The 26,935-nt window shown below is 44.4% G+C and overlaps 1 long non-coding RNA gene across 2 annotated transcripts; it reads right to left on the reverse strand.

Annotated features, from left to right (window-relative positions):
* Positions 1–5,642: 5,642 nt before the first annotated feature.
* Positions 5,643–26,935, reverse strand: LOC104883572 (uncharacterized). Of its 2 annotated transcripts, XR_788582.3 has the most exons (4): positions 26,841–26,935; positions 26,549–26,641; positions 21,340–21,415; positions 5,643–6,210 (listed from the first exon to the last, which is right to left on the reverse strand). It is a non-coding gene; the product is annotated as an uncharacterized LOC104883572 (long non-coding RNA). The 2 variants fall into 2 exon arrangements; XR_007271190.1 differs by lacking the exon at positions 26,841–26,935 and having other exon boundaries at positions 26,549–26,828.

Consider the following 26,935-nt stretch of genomic DNA (forward strand, 5'->3'; position numbering starts at 1 on the left):
CACGTAGAGTGAACATCTCATTAGCATTAGCATCAAATACCAACACTCATTCGTTTCATATCTTATGTAAATCTTGAAGAAGCGGTTGAAGGTATACATCTATGTCATTTCGAGGTTGTTTCAGCCCCAATATAAGAAGCAACAACATAATGTACTTGTGTTTCATGCACAACCAAGGAGGCGAGTTATATAATATGCTGAGAACTAAGATTGCCAAAAGTGTTCATGCCATCCGTACATAATCCAAGCATGAGATTTCTATCCTCATTACCAAATACCTTATGCCCCCCGTTGATATTTTTCCACTCAGGCGAATCAGCTGGATGCTTCAGCAAATCGTCTTTCTTCATACGATCTGCATGCCACCTCAAATTCTTCGCATCTCCTATAATTGAGAACATGCGCTTAAGTCTATGTATTATGGGTAGATAACACAAAACCTTAGCGGGTGGTCGTTCACTACCCCAGCTCCTTAACGCTTGTACCTCGACAATCCACAACGTGGACACTCATGTAAATGCTCAAACTCATTACGATAAAGCACACAATTGTTAGGAGAAACATGTATCTGCTCGTACTCTAAACCGAAAGGACACATGAGTTTCCTAGCATAATAGTACAACAATGGCAGATCATTTCCATCAAGGAGCATGTCAGCTAAAACTTCCAACAATGATGTGAAACTAGAGTCCGTCCAACCAGCTTTCGACTTTATGTTGAAGAGTGTTATTATGGCAGTAAGTTTGGTGTACTTTGGACAACCTGGATACAAAGGCTTTTCAGCAGCCTCAGACATTGACTCAAAAATACGAGGTCGTTTACACGACTGATCTTTAAGCTCATGTATCATCTCGTCTACTTTCATCATTCGCATACTCATCATTCCAATTCTCATCCCCTACCTCATCAACAAGCTCTAAATCCTTATTTTCTTCACATACATCGTTCATTATTCTAAAGCTTCCTATATACTTCCCCTCCTCACCATGCCCAACCCATACATGGTATTGAGGCCTAAACCCACGGCGAAAGACATGCTTCCTAAGCAAATGTATACTACTAACTTTGCTCACATTTCCACAATTGACATAAGGACACTAAAAGTCTGCTGCTCTAGATGAAGCTTGATATTGTAATGCAGATTTACAAAATTTTGAGACCCCATTCACAAATTTAATCGAGTCGCGACTACCATACATCCAAGTACGATCCATCTCATTCAAGAAGACCTCTAATAATTAAACACAACCAATAATTATAACGTATCTGTTTCGGGTAAAAACTTGTATTATGCGGGATGGATCGAAATTAGGGTTGATGATAGCCAGATGCTCGAAGATTGTTAGGATACCAGCACATGACAAAAGTTAGACTACCCCGGGGGGTGGATCCGGGATCGCCCCTCCGATGATCAAGTCAGTTGATGTGTATTAATTTGGATTTGTGAGGTTATTTGTCTAGAAGTTATTACCTCAATAAATGGGGATCTGCTCCATATTTATAGGTGTTGGAATGTGTGAAGAATGTCCCTGCCACACTAGCACAAGATTTAAGACCCGTGGGTCCTACTGAGGGCTTACCATGCTGGCAGAAAGCTTTGGTGCATGTGGGGGCCCATTAAGGATAATTGGGGCCCAAACATTATCCCCACGAGGAACATGTGGAAGAAGCCACTGCTGGTGCCGCGTGTTTTGCGGAAATTACCAGAGCACCCTCCGGGGTTAGTCCTCGGCTTATCTCGAGGGAGTGGGGGTCTTTATTTGAGGTCTTCCAAGGTCAATGAGCCCTAAGTAGCCTGAGGAAGCGAGGGGACTTCGCTCGAGCTGACCCAAGGCCAATGAGCCTCAGATAACGCGAGGGAGCGCAGAGACCTCGCTCGAGGTTACCCAGGGGCCAATGAGCCCCAGATATCTCCAGGGAGTGTAGAGACCTCGCCTGAGGTTACCAAGGGGCCAATGAGCCCCAGGTATCTCGAGGGAGTGCAGAGACCTCCCTCGAGGTTACCCAGGGGCCAATGAGCCCCAGGTATCTCGAGGGAGTGTAGAGACCTTGCTCGAGGTTACCTAGGGGCTAATGAGCCCCAGGTATCTCGAGGAAGTGACGAGCCCTCGCTCGAGGCTACCCAAGGGCCAAGGAGACCTAGATAACTCGAGGGAGGGCAGAGACCTCGCTCGAGGTTAATGAGCCCCAGGTATCTCGAGGAAGTGACGAGCCCTCGCTCGAGGTTACTCAAGGGCCCATGAGCCTCAGGTAACTCGAGGGAGTGCAGAGACCTCGCTCGAGGTTATCCAGGGGAATATGAGCCCCAGGTATCTCGAGGAAGTGACGAGTCCTTGCTCGAGGTTACCCAAGGGCCAATGAGCCTTAGATAACTCGAGCATGTGCAGAGACCTCGCTCGTGGTTACCCAGGGGCCAATGAGCCCTAGGTACCTCGAGAGGTATGACAAGTCCTCGCTCGAGGTTACCAGGGGGCCAATGAGCCCCAGGTATCTCGAGGAAGTGACGAGTCCTTGCTCACAGTTACCAAGGGGCCAATGAGCCCTAGGTAACTCGAGAAGTATGACACCGTAGCTCCTGACGGGTGTCGATATCGACGACGGTGTTGGCCGAGATATTCCCCACTCGATCTGGGTGGAGTGCCTAAACGTAGATCTTTGGTCTCTGTCCGAGCGCGGGTCTCCCAGGGAGTTCAGGGCTTCGGCGTGGAGAGGTTCCCAAGGTAGAGCAGCTGTACTCCAACACTAGATTCAGCTGGACTTCAGTCATGCTCTTGGGGAGATTGTGGAGATTGGTCCAAGGAGCTGGTGCCATTGGGCCTTTTAAGAAGCCCAACTTTTGGTGCTCTGAGGGGTTTCTAAGCCCGTCGGGATATTAACCGTCCTATTCAGGCAATCTATATAAACAAAGGCAAGTACTTTATTTTGTCTCATTACATGCTCTGATTCTCTTGAGACTTTGCCTTCTTCTTTGCACGACCTCGAGAGCCATGAAGGTTGATTGTTCTACTTCGAGTCGGAGAAGGATCTCGAGAGCACTTCTCTAATTAAGGTACGATCTTTTCCATTTGTTTCTTTGCTTAGCTTTCTAATGGACCGTTCTGGATGGAGCCCCCTACTGAAGGACATTGGGGGCACCTCATCTAGCTCGGGGACCCCACCTCCCTTGTTAGAACCCTTGTTCGATGGGATTTTGATAGGAGGGGTTCCCGTGGTGTCCGCGACCTTTGAGTGTCCGGATCCCACTCAGATCTTCGACGCTCTACCGTACTCGAGTGACGGTGCGTCTATAGTTTCAGATGGGGAGGAGGAGTTAAATAACCCCCCTACTCTATTACCATTGCTCGACCTTGGGCCGTTAGGAGTTACTTAGATGATCTTCTCGATAGCCAGGTCGTTCGAGTGATAGAGGGAAATAGTGAGGGTAACTCTCTTACCGCGAGTACGGGCGACAGAGATGAGGAGGCGGTGAATCTTCCTCGGGGGATATCTCTTTTCCATCTTCGAGGGCCTTTCCTGGACTTCTTATTGGGGAATCTTCGGTTCCTCGAGAGCTCTTTATTTATCAAACACCCATATGCCCTTTACATACCAGAGCCTACTGAGACGGTCTGTACTCCCACGACGAGTTGTATTGCGCTGTATAAGGCGCATCTCGAGCTAGGGCTGAGGTTTCCACTGGACCCTTTCATAGTCGAGGTGCTCTCCTCCTATGGTCTGGCATTATGTGAGCTTCTGCCCAACAGTGTGGGCTCGATGCTTGGCTTCTTGGCCAATTGTAAGATGATGGGCGTAAATCCCTCTTTAGTCCTTGAAGGAATATGGTGAAGCTTGTCATCATATCCACCACCTCAAATGAAGAAGGCTGGTGGAGCTTCCAAGTTGTCACCCCTACAAAATCGTTGGCGTTATACCCTCGAATCAACAGTTCTTCCATACTGAGTTCATGTACGTGTATCGAGCCGAACAGTGGGATTTCTCAGTAGTTCCCCTACTCGAGGGCCCTAACATGTGGCTGAACATATTAGTGCCTCGAATGTCAGAGGACGAGGCTCGGGTAGCCATATACTGCTAGTGTGTCACCGTCATCGAAAAGGGTGACCGGAAGCAAGTTCCCCAGCACTGGAATCTTGCTGCGGATGACATGAGCAATGAGCATTTCTTGTCAGCGATGGGGCTGAGCCTAGCCTATCCCAAGGGTAGGGACTTTGTATGCTTGAGGCATTCGACCACCATCCATATCCTTTAAAATAATTCTAACTGTTTTGTGTTACCTTGTAGTCATAGCTCGTCAAGAACTCAGCGATGAGATGCAGAAACGACTGACCGCCAACCAGAGGGTTCAAGAGCAGCTCAAGATGAAGGTGTCGAAGGGTGACACAAAGGTCCCTTGAGCCCCAAAGGTAACATTCGTCTTTTTTGTGATTGTGTTTTATCCACTTTATTGTTTTTGACTCCTCTCTCTCTCTCTGGACCCCTCGAAGAAGCTGAAGGTCCACCCTCCAACCAAGTCTGTTATAGTCACCCCTCGAGGGACAGACGAAAGGAGGGACGTGGCCACAGAGGACATCCCTAGCGCGAAGGGAGACACCCCTAGATCTAAGGGGAAGTCTGTCGCGGTGTCGGAGACAGGGGACGTATCCCCTACTCGAGTAGAGGACTATCCTATTCCCAAGAAGAGGAAGACATCAAAGCCTGAGCTCGACACCCGGGACTTCACGAAGAAGACCACCCTTGAGAAGGCCGCCCTTTTCGATTATGTGGTCAAGCGGTTCATATCGAAGCTGGACCTCAGGGTGATTCGAGAGCTCTCTGAAGAAGAGGAGGTCGAGCAGCTTCATTCTTCTTGGATCGACGTAAGTTTGTTACTTTTGAATTTTTTCATTATTGTTTATGTTAAAATTTGTCTCTCACGACAAAATTAACGTTTGGGACGATTTAACCAGATTATGAGTACGATAATGCAAGGAATGAATGCAATGGGGATCAAAGTGATGAACACACAAAAATGGTGACGCGGAAAACCCCAATGAAGGTGGGTAAAAACCGCGGGTGGATATGAATCCACTAATCTACTAAAGTTGACTGTCGTTACAGATTAGCAATAATCGTTACAACTTATGCTTTCTTTTGCTCTTAGTACAAAAAATGTCCAGTCGTCTTTTCTAATGGTCCCTCTTTTGCTTTTCTATGTTCTTTTTTGTATCTTTCTACTTTGGCTTTTCTAATTAAATGCACTATTGAATTCCTAGATAATTACAATGGTAACGGTCACTTGATTATAGGAGATCTTCCTATCCAAGATCCCATGACAAAATCTTCTTTCCTTCTTTACGTAATTTATTTCTATCAACGACTATCTTGGCTGAATAAATGCCGCGCTGAACTCCTTCCTTTTTGGATAATCAGTTACGGGTTTTAGGTGACTTGGTCCTCGCGTCCACCTGTAGCGTCTTAGTGTCAAAGTCACTATGTCATTTTGTCAATGTCATCCTGCAAAAATCAACCATAACAATTTGCCCCCAATTGTCGAATTGGGGTAACACAAAAACCATGAGACAATTGTTAAAAAATCAAAGAATCAAGCAAAATATCTTCAATGTAATCAAGATACTTGTTTATGCTAAAATTCGTCTCTTACGATGGAATTAAATATTGGGACGATTCAACCATATTATGCGTAAGACGATGCAAAGAATGGATGCAATGGGGCTCAAAGGGGATGAACACACAAAGATGGTGACGCGAAAAACCCCAATGAAGATGGGTAAAACCGCGGGTGGATGTAGATCCACCAATATACCATCGTTGACTGTCGCTATAAGCTAGTGACAATCGTTACAGATTATGTTGTTCTTTTTCTCTTAATACAAAAAGTGTTCCCTCCTCCTATCTAATGATGTTTCTTTCTCTTTTGTATGCCTTTTTTTCCTTCGGCTTTTTTTTTTCAACGAATACATTAGTAAATTCTCAATCTATTACAATGGTAACGGTAGCTTGATTATAGGAGATCTTCCTAATTATACTCCAACGTTGCAATCTCTTTTCCTCCTTTGTATAATTTACTCTTCATCGACGGATCTCACGGCTAATTTAATACCTTGCGGAACTCCTTCCATTTTCAGACAGTCCATTACTTGTACTTCGACTAACTTTACCCTTGCATCTCTCCGTCGCGTCTTTATGTCACAGTCTTCATGTCATCATGTCATCCTGCAAAAACTCAGCCATAACAATACTTTAGCCAAAAAGTATAGAAAAAATCTTGCACGACAGGTATAGAAAATATCCTGCGGAAATACATAGCAAAAAAGAAAGAGGATCAATAAGGCAGCCCAAAGGTCTCAAAAAAGGTAGTTTTTTTTTTAAAGAGCCGTTAATCTCTACCGTTGGCCCAAAAATGATGATTGCCTTTGGAGATATAAATGTCGTGGGCGGTTGAAAACTTCAACCCACCAAATCTTTCTCTCTCTAAAGCAAGATATTTTCCATAACTTCCATAATTCTCTCCGCCGGGATACTGATTTCTAGTACCAGGTAAACTTCTATTTTCCTTCCATTAGTTTCTTTAATTCGCACTTTTCCTTTCTTCCTCAATTGCATCCATGGCACATAGTAGGCGTAGCATTAGGACGTTTGTAAAAACCAAGAAAAATCGAGAGGTAAGGAGAAAGTTGTAGAACAAAGAAGCGAAAATGAGGACGAAGAATTGACCATGTCAGAGGAAGACATGATAAGGTTTCTAAAATTAGGAAATTCGCCCGACAGCACGGTCATTAGAAATGCAGAGTCAGACGAATCGCCAGAGACATGCCCCACCACCTGGGTGGTATTGTACGAATATCCTTTTAAAATAGGCCTGAGACTCCCTTTCACCCCCTAGCCAGAGACTTAATGCAGATCTACCAGATCAGCTCTGGGCAGATAATGCCCCAATTCTGGCAAATTCTGAGTGTCGTTGACAGAGTGACGGCGTCGTGGGATGAAGCCTTTACTCTTCACGACCTCTTGCTCCACTATGAAATTAGGGTTAAAGCTAAAAATAGGATAGCCCTACATGCAAAAGCGAGACTAGAGCCTTTGGTTGGGGGAATCCAATCAAAGGATAGAGGATGAAAGAACATATATGTTTTTGTGAAGAAGTCATCTCTAGGGGAAGCTGGAAAATCCCTGATTGGCGGCTGGAACACTGAAGGTTCGTTTAGTTTCAATCATTTTTTCTTTTGTGTCGTGTCATTAACACTACTCTTACATCGTTTCTTCTACAGGTCTGAATCCAAAGTTACTGACGCATCGTGACGAATCTCAAAGTCTCTGCGACAAGTTTCTAGAAGTATCAGAGGAAGACAGACAGTTTAGACGAATCCTATTCGCTAACCAAGACAGCTGTTCATCAATGGCATCTGGTAATTTGTTTTTTCTTTCTGTCTTAGGTTCTAACGACGTCAAAAATTTTCTATTGTCTTAAAACATTTATTGACAGGTTCATCACAATCGCATCCTAGGGGAAATATGGACAATCAAGCCTTAGCTAAAATGCTGCGTAAATGCAAGAGGGAATCTTCTATTGATATTGTTTCTGCGTCAGCTACGTCGAACGAAGAAGGACACCACATGCGTCGTCCATTTGGACGACGAACAAGATGTTGCGTCTAAGACGCGCAGGACTGGCTTCCTGACCCCTCCTGACAAGGGTGGGCCATCATACCCTGTGACCGTCCCAAACGAATTTATGTCGTTGGAGAGGTCCATATGGCCAGAGGCTGACAGATTTCTTTTTCCTAGTGCCGTGGAAAGGATTAAGGAACACACTCTTCCCCGCATGATGTCGGATGGGTTAGAGCTCTTATTCCAGGTATAGTTGCTCAATTTAATTTAAGACTTTGCGAGATTACGCCAATATTTTATGACTGCTAACTGACATGAACTCTCCTTTCCTCATACAGTCATCCCAACATCTCTTTATGGCGAAGAGGGAGATTTCGTCGTTGCTAAAGATTCACCTGACCATGAAGCAAAGGGTTGATAAAGCCGAATCGGACGTGAAGTCCAAAGACACTGAATTGGAATCTTACAAGAAAACCATAGAACACATGGGGGAAACTTTAAAGAAAAATGGAGAAGAGTTGGAGGATATTAGGAAGAAGGCAACTGAGTTGGAAGAATCATCGCGTCGAGAGATCGAAGCTCTCCAAGCAAGCGCTGACGCACAGAAGATTGAGCTGCACCTTCTTGAGGCTGAGGTGACCACTAGGGTCAGGGCCAAGCTCATGTATCAGTTGCTAATGAAGAATACGGCGTCGTGGACGCCACAAAAGAACATAGACTTATACCTCAAGTTTATGGGATCAATGAAAGACTTGATGGATGAGGATGACTTAGCTGCGACGGCGGATTCCCCTCCGAAGACGGATGAGAACGCTCCATCTTGTGCTGGGTTTATTGCGTCGGACGTGCCGCCCGACCCAGAGACCGAGAATGGAACCCTCGCTGTCATACCGTCGCCTGTCACGTCGCCAGAATAGAAGACTGACAAGAGCTTGGACGCTTAGACTTTTAGTTGCTTTCTCTTATGCCTCTTTACATTTGTTCTTTTAGAATTTTATCAAACTTTGCTCTGGGTCACTCAAGGGAGTGACTCTTTCTTCTATACTTTTGGGTCACCTATGGGGGTGACCATAACTTTAACAACTATGCTTTCGGGTCACCCATGGGGGTGGCCATAACCTTGACAACTGTGTTTTTTTTAGCAAATTTATCTTATGTTTTTTGCTTGTGCAACATGCATGTGTTTCTGTCGTTATTCTGACATTTCTAGGGCATAGTCAAGCGCTTATTCAACCATCATTGGTCATTCAGACGAATCGTTTGGACTTAACAACTTAGAATACATATGAGAAACGTATAAACACTTACATGCGACTGTCAGAAAAATAGATGGAACGTCGCAGACAATTGTGACTTTGAACGGCAATGCCTCTGTCGTAACGTTTTGCTGGAGCAGGAAAAATTGGAAAGACTTTGAATAGTGACAATCGTCACCTCTTGTTTTACTGTGTAATAAAGTGTAAGTCTCCTTGTCGCGTCGTAAAGACCATCGCAACGTTATTGGAACAAATAGGAATGATTTTCCTGAAAGACAATCAAAACACAGTAAGAGAACACTAAGGTCGCTTACAGTTAGCGACACAGACATAATGATAGTATCGTTTACTTTTTTCACAATATGGAGAAAATAAAACGAATTACTCTATTTAGAAAAAATATCGTCTGAGATGTGTGGCGTTCGACTACGTGGCACGAAGCTTCCGTCACGTCGGACCAGTTGGTAGCCTCCATTGCCTACTACCTTACTAATTTGGTATGGCCCTTCCCATTTAGGCCCTAGCTTACAAGCGTTAGCTTCTTGAGATGTATGGCCCTTCCCATTTTGCGCAGCATCACAGCTAATGCTTGGCCGTCCAGACTCCCCCTAGTGCGCGATTGTGATGAACCTGTCCAGTAGTGTTTGAGTCAGTAATGTGAAACTCTTCATGGTAAAGTCCTACCCGAAAATAAAAACAGAATAGATAGACTAACCAGATGCCATAGATGAACAGCTGTCTTGAGAAGCAAAAAGAATTCTTCTGAACTGCCTGTCTTCTTCTGGTACTTTCAAAAATTTGTCGCAAAGACTCTGAGACTCGTCGTGATGCGACAGTAGTTTAGGATTAAGACATGCAGTAGAAACGATGTAAGAGTAGTGTTAACGACGTGACGACCTCTTCACAAATACAAATCTGTTTTTCCAACCTCTGTCATTCGACTGGATTCCCCCGACCAGAGGTTCTAACCTCGCCTTTGCATGTAGGGTTATTCTATTTTTTGCCTTGACCCTAATTTCGTAGTGCAATAGTAGGTCGTGGAGGGTGAAGGCTTCTTCCCATGACGCCGTCACCCTGTCGGTGACTCTCAGAATCCGCCAAACTTGGGGCATAATTTGCCCAGGGCTGATCTGGTAAATTTGCATCAGGTCCCTTGCTAGGGGGGTGAAGGGAAGTCTCAGGCCTATTTTGAAAGGGTACTCGTAGAGCACCACCCATTTGGTGGGACATGACTCTGGTGGTTCGTCAGACTCAGCACTCCTAATGACAGTACTTTCGGGCAAATTCCCTAAATCTAAAAACCTTAACATGTCCTCTTCTGACATTGTTGACAGTTCATCTTCATTCTCCACCCTCTGTTCTACGACTATCTCTTTCCCTCTCGATTTTTCTTGGTTCTTTACGAACGTTCTAATACTACGTCTACTAGGAGCCATAAGTGCAAGTAAGGAAGAAAAGCACCACGAATTAAAGGAATTGATGAGCGGAAAAGTATGAAAATTACCTGGTATTTAAAAAGAAAACTACCTGATCGGTTTTCCGCCGGAGAGAATAAGGAGAGTTATGGAAACTATCTTACTTAAGGAGAGAAAAAGATTTGATGAAGTTGGAATAAAAGTTAGAATCCTTAACCGCCCAAGTTATTTATGTCATCAAGAGCAATCATGACATTGTGCCAACGGTTAGAATTAAAACAACTATTTAAAAAGAAAACTACCTTTTATGTTTTGAGACCATTAGGCTACCCGATATAACCGCCTAAATGGATTTTCCTTCCTTCCTTGTGTTTCTTTGGAGAATTTTTTCTATAATTGACAAAAGCGAGATTCTTCATGTGATTTTTGATATCTTGGTAACTTAGAAGGAATTTCATTTGATTTATTGATTTCTTTTAACAATTATCTCATGGATTTTGTGTTACCCCGATTCAACAATTGGGGGCAAACTGTTATGGCTGAATTTTTTCACAGGATGACATTGACGCGACGGCATGATGACGCGATGACATCTGACATGGTGACGTAGTGACTATGACTTGAAGACGCAACAGAGAACGCAAGACTGGAGCTTAGCATTAAGCAGTAACGGTTTTGCTAAATAAGGAAGGAGCATAATGAGGCGTAAAATCAGCCGTAGAGAAGCAAGGATTATGACGTTGGAGCATAAATGAGAAAGATCTCCCATGATTAACGGACGAGAATTAATGTAGTAATTAGAGAGTTTATTATGTATTCGTTGGAAAAAGCCAAAGAAAAAAGAAGGCATACAAAAGGGAGAGAAGGGGGGATTAGTTAATTTTTTTTTTTTATGCAATATTTTGAGAAGTAAGCTAGAGAGAAATATTTCTGTAACGATTGTCACTTGCTAAGGAAAACAGTCAACTATAGTAGATTGGTGGATCTCCATCCACCCGCGGTTTTCACCCATCTTCATTGGGGTTTTCCGCGTCACCATTTTCGTATGTTCATCCCCTTTGATCCCTACTGCATTCGTTTATTGCATTGTCTTATACAAAATCTGGTTAAATCGTCCCAAGCTTTAATTTCGTCGTAAGTGATAAATTTTAGCATAAACAATTTGGCGCCCACTGTGGGGCATAACCAGACCATCTACTAATCAAAATCCATCAAATGGGAGAAACACCTAACCTCGAGAAAGCAGAGACAATGAACAGATGAGAGCAGAAATGCTCGAAATGAAGCAAGCCATGAGCGGCTAGCTACCGACTTCACGACATCGCAGGAGAGAATCCAGAAATTACAGGAAGAGTTAGCATTGTCCAAAGCTTGGAAGGTCCGACGTTGTGCTAATCTAAATGACATCCCTTTCATGGGGAACCTTTCTGAGTCAGATAATGAGCATGAAAATGACGAAGAGCCCGAGGATGAAGAACCCTTAAACAATGAAGAGAACGACCAAGGCGAAGGAGAAGTGAATCTTATGGCAAAGCGCATGGTCCAGATCGAAAAGCAGAATAAGTGATTAAGGAAGCTCATGTCCCAGCTCCCCGAGGCTCCGACGCCAGACATCGTGGAGCATCCAGTCGGAGTCACCCTTTGTCGAAAGGATCGCAAGGGTCGTGCTTCCCAAGAAGCTCAATCTGCCTACCCTTGCTGCTAATTATGATGGTTCAACTGATCCAGGCGAGCATGTCTCCCAATACAAGCAACGGATGTGGCAAGCATCAATTCCTTGGCATTTGGTAGAGGCTTGCATGTGCAAGTCTTTTGGAGCCACGCTCACCGGTCCCGTTCTCAAATGGCTCGGATCCCTCAGGCCAGGGAGCATTAGCAATTTTTCCACCCTAGTCAATAAGTTCTATGAGAAGTTTGAAGGCAGTCGTAGCTTGGAAAAGCAGACGAGCGACCTATATGGCGTCGTCCAAGGGCCTAAAGAATCTGTTCGCGATTATTATAATCTCTTTAATAAAGAAATGATTAGCATTAAAGAACTTGATACTAAGACTGCTATTGAATGTTTCAGGAAAGGATTAATCTTGCGATCAAAGCTATACAACCGTCTGACAAAGTATCCGTGCACGACGTTCGAGGAAGTCAAGTCGCGAGCACTAGCACAGATGAGACTGGAGGAGAAGGATGCCATCCTCAACACCATATCAACACAACGTGCACCAGAGACTTCTGCTGACCGGAAGGCTTTCGTCCCCAAGAAGAATAATTGGCAAAGCCACTCATATGGTCGCTCAAATCAGGTAAACAATGTTACTGATGTTGTCGAGAATGCAGATAGTGACGGAAGGACGGAGTCGTCGACCTTCCCAGATCTAGACTCTTACGGATTCTCCGTCGATGTCGGAGGCGTCGTAAATGCTTTATCCAAAATCAAAGCACTCGTCCGTTGGCCAAAGAAGAGTGATCGACAGGAAGCGCAAAAAGATCAAACAAGGTGGTGTCAGTTCCATCATGACCATGGCCATAAGACGGAAGAATGCATTGCGTTGCGACGAGAGTCGCGTTCATGCTTAATAAGGGCACTTAAGACTCTTAAGCGAAAAAGGTAAAGCGTCCTTCGGAGAATACCGCGCAGTCTGACTCTCCTGCGTTGCCCACGCACGTAAAGGAATCAATGTTATTTCTGGGTCTGATGTATGTGGACTAACGTATTCCAGCCAAAAGGCTAGCAAGAGAGGGCACCCTCGTCCGCCGTTTTTAAATCTTGCAGGTCGCGGAAGAACGCAAGCTCGAAGCAATGACAATAACCTTTGATGACGACGACGTCTGCGACGTAGAACATCACGATGGACTAGTCATATCCCTGACTGTCAGTATTTGCTTGTTGAAGTGGGTGTTAGTCGATGGGGGCAGTTCAGCCAACATTATATTCAAAAGCGCCCTCGAAGGTATGGGTTTGTGCGATAAAGATATTACTAAAAAAACTATTGTTTTGGTAGGATTCAGTGAAGAGGCCCAACATACTATCAGAGCGGTCACATTGCTAACGTTAGCCAAAGGCGTCAACCTGCCGACCAGATTCAACGTTGTGGATTGCCGGTCCGCGTATAACATCATTCTCGGCACTCCATGTATACACAAGATGAAGGCCGTCCCCTCAACATATCACCAGTCGCTGAAGTTTCCAACTAAGTGGGGCGTCCAAGAAATAAAGGGCGAGCAGAAATCTGCAAGAGAATGTTATAGTTTGTCGCTCAAGCCCCCAAAGGCGTCCATCTAGCAATTAAAGGATGGGTCAGCGCCCGACGCGCCCAGAGAGAAGGACGTGGATGAAGTGATGCTCGATCCATCCATCCCCGATCATGTCGTTCGAATCGGAGCGACGCTGTCGCAAGAAATACGAGATCAGTTGGTCGATTTTTTGAAAGCTAACCAAGATTGTTTTGCTTGGTCCCATGAGGATATGATAGGAATCAGTCCTGACATCATCACGCATAAACTCAACCTCGCCCCCGGTCACAAGCCCGTAAAGCAAAAAAGACGCAAATTCACACCTGAAAGGAATCAAGTCATCAATGACGAGGTTCAAAAGCTGATCGACACTGAAAAGATCCGTGAGGTAAAGTATCCAGATTGGGTAGCCAATGTCGTGGTGGTCAGTAAAAAGAACGGGAAGTGGAGAGTCTACATCGACTTCACAAACTTGAATAAAGCATGTCCCAAGGATCCATTCCCTCTCCCTCATATAGACGCAATGGTCGACGCGACGGCAGGCCACGAGCTTTCAACGTTCATGGACGCATATTCTGGGTCCAACCAAATATTGATGCATCCGGACGATATGGAAAAGACCGCGTTTGTCACTGATAAAGGTATATATTGCTAAAAGGTTATGCCTTTTGGTTTGAAAAATGTAGGTGCCACCTATCAACGATTGGTCAACCAAATGTTTAAAGACCAACTGGACGACACCATGGAAGAATATATAGATGATATGCTCGTCAAATCCAAGCAAGTTGGCGATCACATCCAGCATTTGTCGGAGGCTTTCGATGTCCTGCGAAGGTATGGCATGAAATTAAATCCGACTAAATGCACATTTGGAGTGTCTGTAGGAAAGTTCTTAGGGTATGTCGTTACACAACGAGGAATTGAAGCCATCCCGGATCAAATAAAATCTATTATCAATATTCAATCTCCACGGAGCGTCAAGGAGGTGCAAAAGTTGACTGGTCGTGTAGCCGCGCTGAATCGCTTCATATCCCGGTCGTCTAAAAAATGCCATCTATTTTATGATGTCCTAAGGAAGAATAAGGGCTTCGACTGGTAGCAACAACACGAAGACGCACTAGAGAAACTCAAAAGCTACTTAGCGTCGCCGCCGTTGCCGTCGAAGCCAAGCATCGGAGAGACGTTGCAACTTTATCTCGCGGTAAGCAACGTGTCCGTCAGTGCTGTCCTGACGCGGGAAGCAGAGCAGTTACCAATTTATTACGTCAGTAAGTCTCTGCTAGATGCGGAGACCAGGTATTCTTCATTGGAGAAACTCATTTTAGCCATAGTCGTAGCTGTTAAAAAGCTTAGGCACTATTTTGAAACACATATTGTAATCATTATGACTAACTATCATGTCAAGTCTGTCTTGCGACACCCCGAATTAACAGGACGCATGAGCAAGTGGGCAAGAGCACTCGGTGCGTACGACATCCAGTTTCGTCCAAGAACAGCTATCAAGTCATAAGCTTTGACAGATTTTGTGGCAGACTTTAGCCCAAAGTTAGAAAAGCTTGCAGATGATGAAGTCGCAAATATTAATCAAGTAAACGATGAATCTTGGATATTATTTGTTGATGGGTCTTCCAATTTCCGTGGTACAGGTCTTAGCATTATGCTAAAGTCACCACAAGGGGGCAACATAGTACGAGCCTTTTGCTGTGAATTTAGAGCGACGAATAACAAAGCTGAATACGAGGCGCTCATAGCATGAATGACATTAGAAGAAGACATGGGAGCAAAAGCATTAAAAGTCTTCAGCGATTCATTGTTGATAGTCAGCCAAGTCAAGGGCGAATTCGCGGCAAAAGACTCTAAAATGGCCATGTACTTAGAAATAGCTCAGCGTAAAAGTAAAGTATTTAATTCGTTTGACATTTTGCAGATACCAAGGGACCAGAATACGCAGGCGGATGCATTGGCCAATCTCGGATCTTCTTTAAGGCTCATTTCATTTACTTCCGTCCCTATAGTTCATCTAGCGAATCCTGCTGTCGCTAGGAATGTTGGGGATGCTGTCGCGATGACGGCCGAATGGCTTCAAGACAACCATGAGGTCGTTAGTAACATCGATAACCTAGCAGCTGCTAGCGACCCTGGCGTCGAGGAGGTAAGTGTCAGTTGGACAAAACCGCTTTATGATTTTCTTGCTAACGATGTACTTCCAACAGATAAGGCAGAGGCGCGCAGAATTCGGTTTAAAGCGTCGCGGTATATACTCATTCAAGGAGTACTGTTCAAAAAATCTGCCGCAGGCCCCTACCTGCATTGTTTGGAAAAGGATCACTGGGGGCAAGTCCTGAAGGACATGCATGAAGCACTTGTGGAAATCATTCAGGAGGACGCAGCTTATCCAATAGAGTGTTACGCATGGGATACTATTGGCCCACAATGAAGAAAGACGCAATAAGGTATGTCGCCAAGTGCGATAACTTTCAACAACATGCAGGTATGACGCATAAACCTTGTGAGATTTTGCATCCTACTTTAACACCTTGGCCTTTCATGAAATGGGGCATGGACATAGTTGGCAAGTTACCTCCAGCCCCAGGCTAGAAGGTCTTTATGCTGGCGCTAACTGACTACTTTTCTAAGTTGATTGAAGCAGGTTCTTTTCAACAGGTACGCGACAAGGAAGTGATTTCTTTTATATATACTAACATTATTTGCATGTTTGGTGTCCCGTCCGAGATAGTATGCGACAATGGGTCGCAATTCATTAGCAATGAGACAAGACGTTTCTATGACGAATGGAGCATAACGTTGTTAACGTCAACACCAAGATATCCGCAAGCCAATGGATAGGCTGAGTCCAGTAATAAGACGATCATTGACACCTTGAAGAAACGACTCGCAACCAAGAAGTGTAAACGGGCGGAGGCGTTGCCATCCATCTTATGGGCTAATCGCACGACACCGCGCACCGTGACTGGACAAACATCGTTCTCACTAGTATATGGGTACGAAGCAGTCCTGCCTTCAGAAGAGAACGTCCCGACTGCAAGATGTGGTCTAGCGACGGAACGACAGAACTATGGTGAGCTCGTGAACAACTTAGACACCATTGAAGAGTTGCCAGTAGCATTGGTACGCATGGCGGCTCAGCAGCAAATTATCGCAAGGAGTTTCAACAAAAACATCCAAGCAAGGTCCTTCGTCGAAGGTGATTGGGTCCTAAGAAAAATATTTCAGAACACACAAGAGCCTAACGCTGGTAAGCTAGGGCCTTAATGGGAAGGACCATACCAAATTAGTAAGGTGGTAGGCAATGGAGCCTACCAATTGGTACGACGTGACGGAAGCTCCGTGCCACGTAGCTGGAATGCTACACACCTCAAACGATACTTCTTTTAAGCTAAGTAATGCGTTTTGTTTTCCCTTCATTATGTAAGAAGTAGACGATAATGCTATTGTATCTGTGTCGCTAGTTGCTAGCGACCATAGTGTTCTCTCACTGGGTGTTGTTGAATTTCAGGGAAGTCGCTCCTGTCCATCTTAATAACGTTGCGAGGATTTTTACAAGACAACAGGCAGACTTGCAGTGTACTACCATATAAAGTCTTTTGGCCCTCTATTACCCCAACTGACGCTACAACAGGGGCACAATCATTTTAAAGCCACAACTGCTTACGACATTTCATCTATCTTTCTCACAAACACACGTAAGTATTTATGTATTTCCTATGTATATTCTAAAGTTATTTAATCCAAACGTTACGTATGAACGACCAAAGACGGCTTTTACTAAGTCCAAACATTATGTTTGAACGACCAAAGATGGCTTACTAAGCGCCTGACCATCCTCTAGAAACGTCAGAATAACGACTGAGACACATGCATATGACACAAAGTGAAGACATAAGATTAACTTTGTTAAAATTCAAAAGCATCAAAGTAATGGTCACTCCCATAGGCGACCCAAAAGTTCAAACGATAAAAGTTATGATCACCCCCGTAGGTGACCCAAAAGTACAATACAAACAGTCACTCCCTTGAGTGACCTAAAACAAAGTTTGATTAAAGTTCAAGTGAAAGGGGCGTAATATAGAACGATTAAAATTTAAACGTCAGGGGCCTCCTCAGGTTCCTTCTCCTTTGACGCTACAGCTGGCAAGACAGTGGTTGGAACTTCCTTTTTAGTTTAAGGGTCAGGTGGCACATCTGACGCTATGAACCCGGCATAGGATAGGGCGTTTTCATCAACTTTTGATGAAGAATCCGCCGTCGCAACCAACTCTTCTTCATTCATCAGATCCTTCATTGACCCCATGTATTGGAGGTACAGGTTAATGTCCTTTTGTCGCATCCACGACGTCGTCTTTTTCATTAGGAACTAGTACCTTAGCTTAGCCATGACCCTGGTCGTCACTTCAGCCTCAAGAAGATCCAACGCACTTCAGCCTCAAGAAGATCACGGGAAGGGGCTCCTCAGGCTCGGCACACTTTATTTTTTGTGTAGCTTCTTCATTCTTGTTTTTCAAACTGTTGACTTAACATTCTCGGGCTGACTTTTGGTCGCCAAACAATCGAGCGACCTTCCTATCTTCCCCCTCAAACTGCGGGAGCAGTTGGTATGTCGAGATGGCGGCCTTAACTATATTGTGTGTGTGCCGCCCTATGATCACATTGTAAGGGAGGTTGGTGTCGACCACTAAGTAACCAACGACGACATTCCGGCCCGCTCCCGTCTCCCCAGCCGAGGGGGTGAACAGATTGTCCACCAAATCCCACCAATGTCTGGTTGATTGGGGCGAGGTCCTTCTCTTGGTACTTCAGCTTCCTCAGGTAGTCCATAGTAATGATGTCTGCAAAACTTCCGCTGTCTATCAGGACTCGACCCACCCGCAGATTGGCTATTTTCATTTCGACGACCAAAGGGTCATCATGCGGGGTTTGTATGGGTCGATGGCTATCCTTGATGGTCATAGTCGGGCAGACTGCTGAAGAAGCTACCTCGTTCCCATGCTTCAGGGCATAGAGAGGCTTTTTTCGAGAACGGCTGGTTAAGCCTCCCGAGGCGAACCCTCACGTGATGACGTTAGCATATCTTGTTGTCTCGTCACTCCGGGTCTGCTTTTTTTGGCGGGGCTCAACTTTCTTCTCTTTTGGATTCTTCAGATATCGATTCAGTTTTCCTTCATCGGCTAGTTTGTCTAGCGCTCTCTTTAGTTCCCGATAGTCACTTGTAGTATGACCGCAATCGTGATGGAACTCACACCAGAGCCTTTTATCCCGTTTGTTGACAGAAGTCCGGATAGGATTAGGCTTCGGCAAGGGGTACTTCCCTTTGATGTCCAGGTAGATCTCTCGTCGGTTCAGATTATACCGGGGGGGTGCCCGTTGTCCTCCAATCAGAGCTTCTTGTCTTTCTCTTTTCGAGGGACATCCCTTGGGTTATCTACTCGAGGAGTGTATTCATGGTTTCTTTTTCCGGAAATGGGCCCTTCATAGGTTTTGCAGATATCGGAGGCTTGAATAAACTTCTAGGCAAGGATCATAGCTTCCGAGAATGATGAGGCTTCACTTTCTGCGAGCTTAAGCTTGAATCTGCTCGAAGGGTGCAATCCGGACATGAGCCAGGTGAACTCAACACCGTCTTGGAGATCGGAGACCTTTAACTATTCCTCATTGAACCTTTTGATATAGTCAGCTAAGTCCTCTTCTCTCCGCTGTCTAATCGACATGAGGTGAATGCTAGTCTTCCTATGTCATCTACCGGCCATGAAGTTTTGCTTGAAGGCTATCTCGAGAGCTGCGAAGCTCGATATACTTCCGGAGGGGAGCTCCGTGAACCTGGTTAAGGTCAATCCCTTCAAAGTGGTTGGGAAAAACTTACACCATGCAGCCTCGCTGCTAGTCTAAACACTCATCTGTGCCTTAAATGCTGCCAGATGGTTGATGGGGTCTGTAGTTCCATCATAGTTGTCGATGGGATGAACCTTGACCTTTCGGGGGGTGAGGGCTCTCATGATATTCTCCCCGAAGGGAGTCACGAACCCTAGATTGCCCATCTGTGCCCCTGACTCGCGGCTGGAATCAGAGCTACTAGACGCTCGTTCTCGATGATCCCAACGATGTCGAGGCTCCCTCTCTTTTCGAGGCTCCCTCTGCTCATGAGGTTCCCCGTGTTCCCGGTTAGGGCTGGGAGGTGTATTCCTTCCCTTGGACTGTGCTCATTTTTCGTTCAAGACTTCGCGAGCGTCACGATTGCCGTTTCTCAGATTGCGCTCGTTGATCACATGTCGCGCGTCCCCTTTACTAGGGGCGACCTAAGTAGCTCTTCGAGATACTCGCGGTGAATTCGGAGGGTCGAGGGCAATGACCTAGGGTTGATCGAGGTTCCTTGCTCGATTGTGATCAATAACCAGTCGAGGCATGGGAGGCAAAGGGGGTCTGTTCGAGGTCCCTTCTCCTCCTGCCTGGAAGTTCAATATTAGGGTTCGGAGGGCGCGCTCATAGTTGTCGCTGAGACGGTCGGCTAGCTACTGAAGATCTTGTTGAGTGACCGGATTAGGACTGGTCTGCTGATATCGAGGGGGCCCCACTGGGGTTTGAGTTGTCCTAGCTCGAGGTGCCCCGAGGTTGATTGCACTTGTAGCCTCTCGAGGATTAACCTCTTCGAGGACGTGCTGCTGGCGGGATGAGAGGACAGCGGCCTGCAAAGGGTTTTCCGCTGTCTCGTCAGCCACCTCATGGGATGGTGCTCTCGAGTGATGAGAGGGGACGGGTGTCCTTTGTCGTCTCCATTTTCTCTGAGAGATGGCCATGACTTTTTGTTCGATTTCCCCACAGACGGCACCAACCTGTTTCAGATAAAAACTTGTATTATGTGGGATGGATCGAGATTAGGGTTGATGATGGCCAGATGCTCGAAGATCGCTGGGAGACCTGCACAGGAAAAAAGTTAGACTACCCTGGGGGTGGATCCGGGATCGCCCCTCCGACGATCAAGTCAGTTGATGTGTATTAATTGGGATTTGTGAGGTCGTTTGTCTAGAAGTTATTACCTCAATAAATGGGGATCTACACCATATTTATAGGTGTTGAAATGTGTGAAGAATGTCCCTGACACGCTGGCACAGGATTTAGACCGGTGGGTCCCACTTAGGGCTTGCCATGCTAGCAGAAAGCTTAGGTGCATGTGGGGACCCAGTAAGGATAATTAGGGCCCAAACAGTATCAATCATTATTTAAAGACATACACATGAAAGAAATTCACATATTTAAATCACACACAAACACATGCAAGCTAAGATAGTGACATGTTTAAGTCCTTATCACTCCAACCTAACCCATCCTTGGACGTATAATCTCACTAGGAAATATATGCAAACTTTTCAATTCTATGGAATATTCGGCATCATTTCCCTACAATTCTTCAAGTACACAATGAAGATAATTGTTTATATACATATGTACCCAGAGAACAATGTAAAAAAAAAAAAAAAGATAAGCCAAGACTTTCTTTAGAATTGAAAAGAAGACACACATTCACTACCTAAGCGAGATCAAACGTCCAAGAACATTCCCAAACCGTGGACTATTCAAGACTTACTCATAATGAGTAAGTCTTAAATGGGTATCTAGGCATATGATGATGATTCAAACAACATGTAGATTTCTTAGCTAAACTACATTTTTTTTCATGCAATCTCATATTAAGAAATATACATACATTATAAAAAATATATATATACACCAATAAATTATCATTACTTAATAAATTTGAAGCACATGACAACTTTGTCTCATCAACAAATCAAACAAAAAAGCAACAAAATTAAACTAGTTACCTCTTAACACCAATGACGAGTAATGAAGAGAGAAGAGATAGTTGGAACATTATTTGCCTTTCTGAGTCTCTTCTTCCTACAAATAACAAAACCCACTTTTCACATTAATAATTTACTTAAATTAAGAAAAATAAAACTAACTTAAAAATAAGATTAATTCAAACTTAATTAAGCAAAAATTGACTAAACCCAAGAGCAATGAAGAAAGATCTAGTAGGGCAGTGGTGGTTGTAGTCGTTGCTGCCGCTTGTGGGTGGTGGCGTAGCATAGTCGTGGAGGAGCTCCACACCCTAAACCCACTCAAATGGTGGAGAATAGAAGAGAAGATAAGATAAGAGAAGAGAAGAGAAGAGAAGAGAAAAGAAGAGAAGATAAAAGAAGGGTAGTGGTGGTGGTGGATGTCGTTGCAAGTGGTGGGTGGTGGAGAACTGGTGGTGCGCAAACCCACTCGAATAAATGGAGGAGAGAATTAAGCAAGGTGGTGCACTGTGTGGTGGTGGAGTAAGGTGGTGCGCTACATGGTCGTGGCTTCGGTGATGGGCCGGTGCTCCAGTGAGCGCAATGCGTTAGGGTTATGCGAGTGAGTGAGAGGGAGGGGTTTTGGGCTTCGTTCGAGGGAGCGAGGGAAATTCTAGGGAATGAATGAGAGGGATGAAAGTGTGCACGGAATATTAGTAAAGTGAAGGCTGCATTTAGCCCTTCACCGCAGCTCTTCGAAAATGAAGGGTTGCGGTTTTTGGGCTAAACGCAACCCTGGCTCTGCGGTGAGCCTTTCACCGCAACCCTTCCTAAACAAAGGGCTATGGTTATTGGGCTAACCTCCACCCTTCACTTAAAGGGTTGCGGTTCCTTTAAAATCGTAGCCCTTCACTCTTAAGGGTCGCGTTTTCTGAAAAACGCAGCCCTTCCAGTTTTTTTCACTAGTGAAGATAATATTTCCACATCCTCAAATATCCACAACTCATAAGGTTTATTTCCACCAATACAAATATAACAACTCTCTTAAACAACATGATAAACTAAGAATAATATAAATGCATAATAACAAGTGTCAAGTAAGTATGAGGCATGCCAATTACCATTTCTGACCATGCCCTGATCCTGCTTCAAACTGAGCCGACCCAGATTTCGGGGAAGCGGCCGTACCAAATTGAATCTTGGAGCGTTCGATTCCAGGAAGTCACAGATATGGTGAACAACATTTGGGGATTACCTATTGTTGGATCTTCGGCCTATGTTTTGTCTAGAAGGTTGGCGCTGCTTAGGAATCGTCTTAAGGCTTTGTGTCTTGACAGAAAATTATTTTGGGGTATCAACCGGAAAAAATTGCTTGACCTTCTCCAGAATTATGCCAGCAAAATACTTACATTGCAGGATGGAGTGCATTTCACACAGCATCATCGTTCTTTATGTGAGGAGACTCAGCTGTATGATTACTGGCGTCAACGTCAACGAAATCACTATATTCAAAGTAGAGATTTACCGTCGCAGTTATTGTTCCATAGGCTTCGGCCTAACAAGAGGCGCCAAACAGTCCACATGCTCCAACGATAGGATGGTGAATGGATAAGCAATCATCAAGATATTGAAGCTATGATTAAGCAGCATTTTACGAACCTTTTCAACCCGATAGGTGATACCGACAGGGCTTTTCCTGCCAATCACGAAGAAATTGATCTAGTGCTGCGCGACCTTCATTTGCCGCGTTTGACAAACGCAGACATAGACCATCTAATGCGACCTTTAGCGGCGGTGGAGGTACAACAAGCAATGTTCTCTCTTGCAAATAACAAATCGGCGGGGCCGGATGAAATCAATGTTGAATTTTTTAAGATAAATTGGTCCAAGGTGGGACAAGATGTCACCGAAGTCGTGCAACGCTTTTTTAACTCTGGTCACTTGTTGAAAGAATGGAATCGCACGATGTTGGTGCTTATCCCCAAAATAACTCCGCCAACTGAGGTAAATCATCTTCGTCCTATTAGCCTCTGTAATGTTTTATACAAGTGTATAGCCAAATGTATGGTTAACTGAATGAAAGCGTTCCTTCCATCGTTGATTGCTGATTATCAAACAGCTTTTGTCCCTGGTCGTCACATGGATGATAATATTCTTGTCGCTCATGAAATAACTCATGTCATCAATAAATAACGGAGAGTTAACAATCACTTAGCCGCCCTAAAGCTCAATATGAACAAAGCTTATGATCGGGTCAGCTGGGTGTTTTTATTGCAAATACTACAGGCCTACGGTTTCCCCTCCCACTGGATAAGCATGATTCGGGAATGTATCACTACTACCACGTATAAATTGATCATAAATGGGATTGTCACGAACTCGTTTACTCCTTCTTGCGGCCTCCGTCAAGGTGATCCTTTATCGCCTTATCTTTTCTTATTCTGTATGGACATTCTGTCGCGAATGACAACTCTAGCCACAGACATTCGCCAATTTCAAGGTATCAAGATAGGGCGCGGGGGTCCGCAGATCTCTCACTTGTTCTTTGCTGATGATGCTATGTTCTTTTTTAAAGCCTCTTCTGAATCCTGCACAACTATCAACACAGTCATACAGCGGTTCTATGCAATCTCAGGACAAGTGTTGAGTTTTACAAAATCATTTGTCAAATTCAGCCCTAACGTCTCAGAAGAGGCTCAGCAGGAGTTCAAAACTATTTTGGGAGTGGATACAAAGCCTTCACTAGGAGCCTATCTTGGGGTCCCCATTGATTTTCAAGGCTCCCGTGTGCAAATGTTTACGCATCTATTGGATAAGGCCTCCACGAGGATTACGAGCTGGCACCACTCCAACCTTTCGCAGCCGTCAAAGGTGATCATTATTAACTCTATTCTTATAGGAGCTTTAATGCATTATCTGGGAGTGTTCAAAATTCCGCAAACCATAGCAAATAAACTGGATAGTCTGTTTGCGGCTTTCTTCTGGAAAGACACCCATGGTAAAGGTTTACATTGGAAGAAACAAAGTGTGATTCAACGACCAAAAGGCGCAGGAGGCTTGGGTATACGCAATGTGGGGGTGTTCAACAATGCCTTATTAATGCGTAAGGCGTCGAGGTTACACCGACAACCTAATCTGCTTATCTCGAAAATTTACAACAGCTCTGCTAGGTCTTGGCCTTCTCCCATAAGCAACACTCCTCTCTCTTCTTGGGGCCGGCGAGGAATTGTCCTGGTGAATAACTTACGGAATCAACTTTCTCATTGGAAAATAGGAGATGGTCGCGCCATTCAAGTCACTAGCGATTTCTGGATGAATGGGGCAAAGCCTATTTTTCGGGACCGGGTTCCGCTTTTGACCGCTCGAACTCTCCGCGTGGCGGATCTGATACTAGCCGAGCAAGGTACATGGAATGTTCAGAAAATTAATGCACAGTTCGAGCCCAATTCGGCTCGTCAGATTAAGAGCATTGAACTACCTCCTGCTCCCAAAATCCGAGATGAACAATTTTGGACGTATAGTAAAAGCGACATCTACAATACCAAATCGGGGTATGCAATTCTACTCCAACAGCAACTTGATATCTGTAGCATGACATCTACCTTGGACAGGGATTTCTTTCGTGTTCTATGGGGATTGTGCATCATGCCAAAATGGTAACTTTTTCTATGGAAATTGTGGCACAATGGATTGGCCACCAAACGGAATCTTTTCCGCCGTCAACTAGGTAATTCTAGTGAATTTCCTATATGCCTACACGACGATGAAGACACAAGTCATCTGTTTCGTTTCTGCCCCTTAGCGCTTGAGGCTTGGACGCAACGCAGCCTTGGGATGGACCAACCTACTGGTACTGTGCTACCTATGCGGGACTGGCTGCGTTACTGGGTTATGTTTTTCTACAAAACAGACGACTACCATGGGGATCGGTTGCCACAATTTGTCGCCACTCTGTGGTCGATATGGTTATTACGGAATGAGCAGGTGTTTCGCCAAGTGAGACTGACAACGGAAGCAATAGTCCGCAGCCTTCAAAAGAGTGACGATCAACATGCCACCTTTACTGACGAGCGAATTCAGTCAATCCCGCGGATGACGGAGCCGACTACTCCGCCAGGGTTTTATCAAGGTCAACTTGGGCATCATAACTCGGAGGATCGGTCGACAACGCTACAAATTCATGCAGATTGGGATAAGCTAAGTCTCTCGACGGGAATAGGCTGGGTCGTTTCTTCTGTGGTCATCAATCACAGGGGTATGGGTGCTTTTCTTATGGTTCTTCGGCCATAGCTGCTATGGCAACGGCGTGTCTTAAAGCCGTTACTTGGGCTAAATCGACAGGTTGCTCGAACATCATAATTATGACGTCATCTACTCATCTTCTTCAAATCCTTCAATCTCGCGACTATCACGATATTACCATCAAATGGACTATTGAAGCACTAAGGTCTGCGGGGCAATCTTTCATATCTTGCAAGGTACTCCGTGTTGGCAGCACACAGATTACAGAAGCTCAACAAGTAGCGTTTTGGTGCCGACAACATACGATGGATTACGGGTGACGGACACTGATTCTTACCACTTCTTCCGTTGTTGTTGTTATTTTCTACTTGATTTTTGGTTTTCCTTTCTTATAGTTTGGTTTGTACGATTTCTCGTTGTCAAAAAAAAAAGAAAAAAAAATATTATACCAGCATAGCACAACTCACAACAACTAACGAACATTCTGCCAAAATTGAGCGTGCACTCCAGGCTAGATTGTCACAAGAGTGTGTGCTTAATGCAAGAGCATGCGCTCTGTACATCCAGTACCAGCCCACAGTTCAACTTCTTTTACTTTCCTTTCTTGTTTCCACGATAACATGCATTGTTAACGACTCAAAACGACTAAAGTAGCAGTACTAACATCTCATAAAATCAACTATACTCGTGATTTTACATAATATAAATTATTTTGCTCAAACAATGAAATAAATTACAATTATGACAAATTCGACAAGAAAGTAACTAAAACATATATCTCCTTCAAGAAAACATCAGCTTCATATATGATCATAACAATCAGAATATTATATACAGTGAACTCATGTAATAAACAGTAGCTAATACTCATAATTTTACCCAATAATATAATCAACAACAAACAACACATTATACCTCAAATCCTACAAGAACTAACCTACTTAACCGGCCACTTTAACCCATGAAATTCTAATGCGTATTCTAACTGTTTTGGTTAGGAGTTAGTTACCTGGATCGTCGTCGGGTGAAGTGCATAACTACAAAGTACTACATGTGCTCCTCTTGTGTGTGAAGTTCGTCCTCAACTTCGCTTCCTAACACACTAAGAAATAAAGATTAACAGAGGATTGAGATGAGCTAATAACAAGGAACAAGTTTAAAAGTTTTTTGATTGATGAATATAGATGAAATTTCCGTCATTCTTTGATTGGAAATGGCGTGTGATATGTGAAGAAACAAGGTTGGAAATTCTATTTATAATCAAATTTTGCAAGGAAAAGCAAGGAGGTTTAAGGGGTTACCGATAAAATTAATGTTGTCGGTTACAAGCTAGCAAAAACGGTAGCTTTAGGAGCTCCAAACTCTTCATTATGGAAACATGCTGATTTTCAGGCGG

The sequence above is a fragment of the Beta vulgaris genome, chromosome 2, assembly GCF_026745355.1.
Source record: "Beta vulgaris subsp. vulgaris cultivar EL10 chromosome 2, EL10.2, whole genome shotgun sequence".
Lineage (NCBI taxonomy): Eukaryota > Viridiplantae > Streptophyta > Magnoliopsida > Caryophyllales > Amaranthaceae > Beta > Beta vulgaris.